Raw genomic sequence first — 8,388 nt, 5'->3', positions numbered from 1 at the left:
GCAACTCTCTCTCTCTCTCTCTCTCCCTCCCCCATTGGTTAGTTGATTTATTATGCATTGGTTTAGTGCAAATATACCCAAGTTAGTATCAACTTTGCACTCCCAATTTCTTTCTTTGTTCCTCATGATCTGTTATATATGGTTGTTTTGTTTGTCCCTCCCCCACATGCTTCACTTGACAAACATGAAAAGTAGATGAAATCCAAAAGGCAAGCACATAGAAATGACTTTTGATTTGAGTGTACATTGCAGGAAAGTTCTTTCTTCCCATTTCATTAATTTCATGGCCAACTTAAAAATAAAAAAGAAGCATGCGGTTCGCTCATTGTATATACGATATGACTGGTAGTTGGGTTGGGATCCTTTGGGGATTGGAAGAGGATAGGAAATAATGGGGTGGAAATGGGACGTCCCTCAACATCCATATAGTTGAAGAAAAAGAATTTCGAAGAGGACAAATATCCACCTGGGCCCAATTTCATAGAGGCTGGAAATCAGAAAACTAAGGGTGATGGCAACCAATTTAATTGGACTAGTAGATTTCAACCAATTTCAATTGTTTTTATCTGTTTGGGTTCAATTAGATTGGATTGCACTTAAAATCTCCAAAACCAACTTAACTGAATCACAGAATTTATTTAAGCCAGAGGAGTACATTTACTCCAATATTACATCCACCTAATTATGCATAAACAAGGTAAGGTTGCTCATTTTGGCCTCGACTCAGAAGAAGTGGGAGGACGAACAGAGCAAACTCGGATGAAACGGTGAACCAGCATGGCCTTCACTAACCTCCTCCTTGCTGGAATTACAGTTCCAGGTTTTGGCTTGAACACCAACAATGGCTCCTCAGTGTTGTTGTCGATGTTGGTTTGTGCTGGTTGATGATCCTGAGGTGGCTTCAACTTCTCCACCTCCTCTGGGCACTCTGTTTTCTGATATGCCATCTTATCTCTCTCTTTTCTGAGCTGAGCTTGAGGGTGTGCTTAATTTGGTGTTTGTGGTGAGTTAATTAATGGTTTGAGCCTTCTTTGAGAGTTAAGTAATCGAACAAAGAAGTGCGATATATCTGGCAAAAAGAGAAGAATCAGATTCTGTGCAAGCCATTAACTACATATCCCTTGTGTTAATTAATTACAAACATTTGTCTTTGCTTTTTTAATTCCTAGCTTCCAGTTATGATTATATCTTTTTCCTTTTTGGCCATAGCCATTGACAAATAGGGGCAACAACTTTATAATATCTGGTTAAAAAATGGTTATCAATGTCATTATTTTGGCTTTGCACAGATTCTATTTTTAATGTCGATATACTATCGACATTATTAGCCTCAATAAAAACGTATTGACATGTTACTGGTATATTTTTGCAAAGATGGATATATAAATAAAGACTGAACGCTCATAACAGAAGAAACACTTGTGTGCAATGGGAGTTTGAGCTTAGTACAACTATGATTTTGTATTTTTCTTAATATAAAATCAGCAGGTGATGTCAGGTACCATGACATGGTGTGTATATATATTTATATGATTGGATGCAGCCATGAGAGATATATATATATATATATATATATGATTGGATGCAACCATGAGAGAGAGAGAGAGATGAACAACACATTAATTGTTTAGTCTTTAATAAACTTTTAGGGAGGAGAAAAAAGTGAATTTAATTCTCTTCTTTTTCTCTTCCCATATATGCAGGAATTGATTTGATTCATATATATCTTCATTTTTTTCCTACTCTCTAGACTGAGCTACTCTTTGCAGCGAATAAATCTAAACGACGAAACTGGATGCGTTTTGACCACTTTTAGACCCTGCACAACATCATATATGCTGCTAAGTTGCTAACCCTAGAAAATACAACTCATAGACTATCAAACATTTTCTTCAAGGCTCATTTGGGTTGTGTCGTTGTCTTCATCAGTGATCAGTTGGTGTGGCCGACAATGTTTAAATAGCTAGCTAGAAATGTGACATAAAGTCTAAGTGTGACAAATTTCAAACTCATGTCCTTATATCCCCTGCTTAATTATTTCCATCGTTTTTAATAACTAGAGAACGTAAGTCACACACTTTCTTCTTTCTTATTGTGATGAACGGTGATTTTCAATCCTTTTGCTTCACTGAATCAGTCTAGAAACAAAGCCAACGAAGCAACAGCAAAGACAAAATGACAAGTGCAAACTGGGGCCCTTTTCCTTCAACTTTGTTAATGCCATTGCCAGCCATGCTGCACTGATGTGAAAGAGAGAGCACGTCAATTCCTTAATCTTTAATAAAACTTTACGGACGAAAAAGAAGTGGATTTAATTCTCTTCTTTTTCTAGCCCCTATACTCTGATACTCTTTGACTACTTTTAAACCCTACCCAAGATAACATAAGCTAAGCCCACAAATCATGTTCAAATTGAACCAAACACGCGGCCAGGAACCCTCGCATTTGGATATATGGTGTCCACTCGCATCTGGATAACAGATGCTAAGACTGCCGAAATTTGAAGAGAAATTTTTCAATGACAAAAATTAGGCAGACTCATTTTTCAATCCTGGATCCCTGCCTCAAGACTGTAATATTGTTTCCTTCAAGTGTTTCTTGCTAATGGGAGTACATATATTAACAATGATGATATATATGTAGTTCAACTTCTTTTTTGTGATGGACGGTTTGGATGAATGGTTTTCAATCTTAGTGCTCAACCTCTTTTCTTCACTGAATCTAGAAACAAAGCAAACGAAACAAGCAGAGACAAAATGACAAGTTAAGAAATTTTGGGGCCCTTTTTCTTCAACTTTGTTAATGAGGGTATTTGGGATGCACATGCAAATGGAATCTTAGAACACATTTTTTCGTTTAAAAAAATTCAGACAACGTGCATAAATACTACCTGAAATTTTAAGCATGTGCGTGATTACCACATGAACTTCTAATTTTAATTATTAATCACCTCAACTTTATAAAGTGTAACAATTTACCACCTATGTATAACTCCGTTAAAATTTCCGTTAAGTCAAGTGATATTATAATTATAAAAACTTAACAAATTTGAAAATATTATAACAAAAATGAAAATCAAGCATATTATCTCTCGCCTCCCCCAACATCTTTCGCATCCATTACCATTTTGCAATTCAAGGTGAAGTCTTACGAAAAGTGGAAGATATGCTCAAGAGTGCTAAACATACCCTAGTTCTCTAATACATTAAAACTTGGCAATTATGTCCTTTTCCTTTTTTCTTTGTGCTAGTAAAATTGAACTTCGCAAACCTAGTTATGGCTGAATTTGTTATTGATTTGCAGAGCTTGGCCCATTGTTTGTGCAGTTGGAGAGAGAGAGAGAGAGGCAGCGTTAAAGTCAGGAAAAAAAAAATATATTACCCGCCCAGGCCGCCTAACTCCCGCCTAGCCGCCTAGGTGGCCGCCTAGCCCCGCCTAGGCGGATTTTTAGAAGACTTGACAATTTAACGTTAAAAATTGTCATAATCTAACAGAAATTAACATGCTTTCGACAGATATTCACCAATACAATGCTATTCAGTTGCAAAAATACCTTTTATCAAAATCCAAAAACCAAAAATATAAAAACACGATTCATAAAATAGCAAATTCGACGAACCCACTAAACAACAATGTTCAGGGATCATAAATACTAAACACAAGAAGAAGAAGAAGAAGAAGAAGAAGAAGAAGAAGAAGAAGAAACGCAGGGAAGTGCAGCTAGCTAACCTTTTAAGAAATTGGACTGTGCAGCGAACACAACAGGAACAGAGCGATACCTCCGAGTCCTCTGCCTCTTATTAATTTGAAGAGCTGATACCAAAGACTGCTTTTTTAACCTTAAAAATGACTTAGAAGAGAAGAATTGAGAGTGAGAGAAAGCTAGGCTCTGGAACATAACTGAGCCAGCCATCAATATCTTTCTCCAATTTGATTACTTTACGCAGACTAATTGAGAGCAGGAACCGCCATTTTAGCTTTCACCCAGTGAGTCTCTCACTTTCTCTCTCATCCTCACAAGCAGCTATCGCTAACCTAGTCATGGCTGAATTTGTTATTGATTTGCAGAGCTTGGCCCATTGTTTGTGCAGTTGAGAGAGAGAGAGAGAGAGAGAGAGAGAGAGAGAGAGAGAGGAGTTTTAGGGCGAGGGTGGAATAGGAGGGATGGATTGTTGTGGGCTGTGGCCTTTTGGTTAGGAAGGGGGCTGTCATGAAGGAGAAGGGGGAAGGGGAGCTTGGGATAATTAGGTTGATTTTTTTTTCTTTTAAATTATGTTAGTTTTTAATTATAATAAATTGATTTGGCAAAAAAAAAAAAAAAAAAAAGAATTGATGAAAATCACTTTTAAAAAAATATCACACGTTCAACGTGTGACTTTATGTAATGAAAATTTCAACGGAGTTACACGTAGGAGGTAAATTGCTAAACTTTACAAAGTTGAGGTAAAAATTAAAAGTTCATGTGGTAATCGCAATTGCATACATACCTAAAAGTTTAGATGGTATTTACGTAAATTCCTCAAAAAATTAATTATCATGGAAACTGAAAAGTGAAAACTATCAATCTTTTGAAGAAATTGTAATTAAGCAAGTGGCCGACGCCTCCCTTCCCTTCCATGCATTGAGATTTCGTTATTGCTTTTTATTTTTTGTTTCAAGACAAATACTTCAAAATGCTATGCTTTATTAGGCAAAAATTAACTATTAAGCAGAGAAATCCACACCATTATATTAATTAAAGCCAAGAAACTACATCACACATCACTACACACAAAGAAATTAAATAAACGAAAACAATTGCATGCCTAGATATCCAGAACATTTGCATGCCTAGAGGAGATCCATACTTTTCAATACCGGAAAATACCCAATTCTTGCAAAGAGAAGTCCTGCTGCCGCTGGCCACCTTGGAGCTTTTTGGGAGTTTTCGAGTTCATCCTCATGTCTACCATCAACCACTCCATGATTCTCGATAAGTTTATCATGTTCTAATTTCCTTTTGCTTGGCTACGATGTAGCCTAGCCATGAATATCTTATTTTTGAGTTTATGTTAATTTGATATTATTTTTCATGTTGAGTATCTTTTACCGTTCTTAATGTTTTGAGTGCTTGATCATCACTCAATTAATTTGATGCTTGAGTTGACGATAGGAATATCCAACTTAAGGTTTTGCTTCTAGTAATTGATACCGTAGGTTACTTGAGTGAACTGGAAGGTTAATCGAGGCTTGTGTGATTTCCATAAATTTCAAAAGAACTTAATGAGTTTTTACTTCTTAGTTCTTCATCTAGGCATAGAGTGGGACGGTTGTAGGAATACTTTTGGTATAGACAGGCATGTCATATTGAATAATTAAGGAAAATTTACCATTAACATGGATAATAATTAGAATTAATTGGCTACAAGAATAGGGTAGAATTAGCTATGGTGAAATCGAAACCGTAGTACTCATACCATCAGTGTTTGCCGAATTTTATTGTTATTTCTATTATGTAATTCTTGCTAATTACTTACGTAATTCAAATTAAATCCTCACCATTCGAACATCTAGATAAAGTTTAGGATTAAACATAATCAGTACTTGGCTAAGTAGTCTTAGTTTATGCAGAACGATACTCACTTACAACTACATTATTTTGCTACAATTTTGTGCTCTACAAAATTCGTTATCAGATAGCCTCATTTTCTCTCCCCTCCTAGCCGCATGTGGGTGTGGCTAGTCCATCTTTGCATTCCTCGCAATAGAGGGAAAGAGAGAGTCATGTGGAGTGGTTATTGGAGGACATTTTTTCTCAACAACCTCTCTAAAATAGACAAACCTTATGCTGCTCTTGAATATAATGGATTCTCAATATCATCTCTTTGGTTGCCAATTGGAATTTTCAATTGGTTTTCAAGTACAAAACTCTTAACTCTTATGCATGTTAGCTTTCCATAATATGCGTGTTCAAGATCTTTCACACAATCTAAAATACGTAGAGACATACCTGGCGCTATCTTTCTTAAGTACACGACCTCTGAACTCATTCAACCATAGCAGAAATATCCCAGCAAGAACAGGAATGACTCAAGACTTCTGCTATCTCTCAGAATCTGTTTCAGCTTTTTAATTATTTATTTATGAGAATAAAGTTAGAGAACGTGTCTCATGAAAGCAGAGCCTTAAGCTTATATAGGGCTAGGTCAAGTCGTCTCTATTCATCACCGAGGGTAGACTTGACTAATCTTCCAAGCCCACCAAAACGGTTCACGCAAAAAAGGAAATAAATAGGACCCCTTATTAGGCTTCAAAATCTTTCATTATTCCACAAGGTTTTGGGCCTCAAGGTATAACTTAATTTAAACTCTTATCAAAACCTGATATAACTTAGTATCTCTTGCATCAATCTATATAGGAAAACATAAGATTCTCCAACTAAATCAAGCACTAGAGCATTAAGCTTATGTATTCCGAAAGGTTTGATAATCTTTATTGGCCATAAGTTTAAAACAATTAAGTCATACCCTTCAAGCTAAGAGGAAAAGCGATTAGACAAAACGAACTATAGACAAACATTGCTCTTTTTATTAAAAACATGTCATCTATAATCACATAACGCAATCTCAAAACACATGAAGCACCTATAAACGCAAACCTTAATATGTACTGATCCGTAATGTGAATCTTTATGCTTTTCAATACCCTTACGACTTAGCAAGAGTCAATCCGCAATGTTATTGAAACAATAATATCTCAAAAGAGACCATAAACTCACATGCATAACCAAAAATTGCATAATAAGTTTAAACAACTAAATAGTCAAAATGGTAGAATTGATTCAATAATAAATAAAATAGCACTTGAATTCAGTGGTAGGAGTCATACCAACAGAGTTTTTCTTTTGAGACTGACTCTACTTCTTTATTCCCAATTTTACAGCACCTTTATTCTCATACTTCTTGGCAATCACCACATTAACCACACCACCATAAGCTTTTGTCCTATTCTCCTCAAGAACAACAATTGTAATCAGGTCATCCATTGTCCAATCCTCCTTCAGGGTGTTATAGGAGGATTTCATCTGCTCATAAGGTAATATGCACGAGATAAGTTGGAGCAATAGGTACTTTCAACCTATTCAATTTGGCAGCAATATCCATGAGTCCCACGAGATGTTCTCTTACTCTGCCTCCTTCGCTTTGTATTAGCCAGCCTAGACATGAGGTTCTTCGTTTTAGCCTTGCCAAATTCCTTAAATTTCCTTTCAGTAGATTCCATAAATTGCTTGGCACTTTCTGTTTCAGGAACTCCACCAAAAATAGCTTCCGTAATAGGCTTCTTCATAACCAACAGACAAACCTTATTCGCCATCCTCCAAGCTTCATGCACCCTTTTAACTTCAACAGGGGAATTAGCAACAGGTCTGGTCGGCTCGCCTTGGGTGACAGCATAATCGATATCACTCATGCCTAGTGTAACTTCAAGATCGAACTTCCATCGTTTGAAATTCGATCCAATGAGAGTTTCAATTTGCGAGAAATTGATTGTGGGAGTGTTCAAAGCTATAAGGATTTGCAAAAAGAAAGCATATTACTTTCCAAGAAGGGTTTGAGTATTTAAGTTTGGTTTTGTTATAAAAAGTTTGTTGATTCTCAGAACAAAGACGAACACATATCTAGCTTAAAAAATAACCAAACAAACACAATTTGAGAAAGAAAACCCTAAATTGCAGTGAACAATGTTTTAGGGGTTTTTGGTGTCTATTTTTTACGCAAAATACCTTTCTGAATCAGGAATGACCTAATTAACACAATTCACGGCTTTGCCGTGATATATGGGCGTTTTTAGAGTTTTAAGGTCATCTAGTAGGTCAAAAACATGTTTAAAGTTTTGAAAATATGAAAAATCAAATTAAAACATGCTTTTCCAGATTCTTTAAGATTCTTGATATTTATAAAAAATGTTTAATCCATCTTCAAATTTTAAACGTAACCAAAAACTCATCATGGCATAAGTAGATAAGAAATCGTAACAAGCATGCTTGAAAAACGATTTCAGTGTGTGAGAATAACCATGTGCTATGATACCAACTGTTATATTTCTATAATATGCGTGTTAAGATCTTTCACATAATCCGAAATACATAGAGACATACCTCCTCTGAACTTATTCAACCGCAACAACAATATCCTATCAAGAACAGGAACGGCTCAAGACTTCTGCTATCTCTCAGAATCTGTTTCAGCTCTCTTTGTTTGATGAGAATAGGGTTAGAGAACGTGTCTGATAAGAGTAGGGTCTTAAGCTTATATAGGGTTAGGTCAAGTCGTCTCTACTCATCACTGAGGGCCGACTTGAATAATCTTTCAAGCCCACCAAAACGGTTCACGCAAAAAAGGAAATAAA

The 8,388-nt window shown here is 36.0% G+C and overlaps 1 long non-coding RNA gene across 2 annotated transcripts; it reads right to left on the bottom strand.

The window, feature by feature from the left end:
• Positions 1 to 616: 616 nt before the first annotated feature.
• On the bottom strand, positions 617 to 4,249 carry LOC148916052 (uncharacterized). Of its 2 annotated transcripts, none has more exons than XR_016128291.1 (2): positions 3,730 to 4,249; positions 617 to 1,069 (listed from the first exon to the last, which is right to left on the bottom strand). It is a non-coding gene; the product is annotated as an uncharacterized LOC148916052 (long non-coding RNA). The 2 variants fall into 2 exon arrangements; XR_016128290.1 differs by lacking the exon at positions 617 to 1,069 and adding an exon at positions 1,995 to 2,240.
• Between the last annotated feature and the right edge of the window lie 4,139 nt (positions 4,250 to 8,388).

Source organism: Prunus mume, linkage group LG6 (genome assembly GCF_029339155.1).
Source record: "Prunus mume cultivar Tortuosa linkage group LG6, ASM2933915v1, whole genome shotgun sequence".
In the NCBI taxonomy this organism is placed as follows: Eukaryota; Viridiplantae; Streptophyta; class Magnoliopsida; order Rosales; family Rosaceae; genus Prunus; species Prunus mume.
The sequence above is the reverse complement of the archived record's forward strand: the minus strand, read 5'-3'. Positions and strand labels throughout refer to the sequence as shown.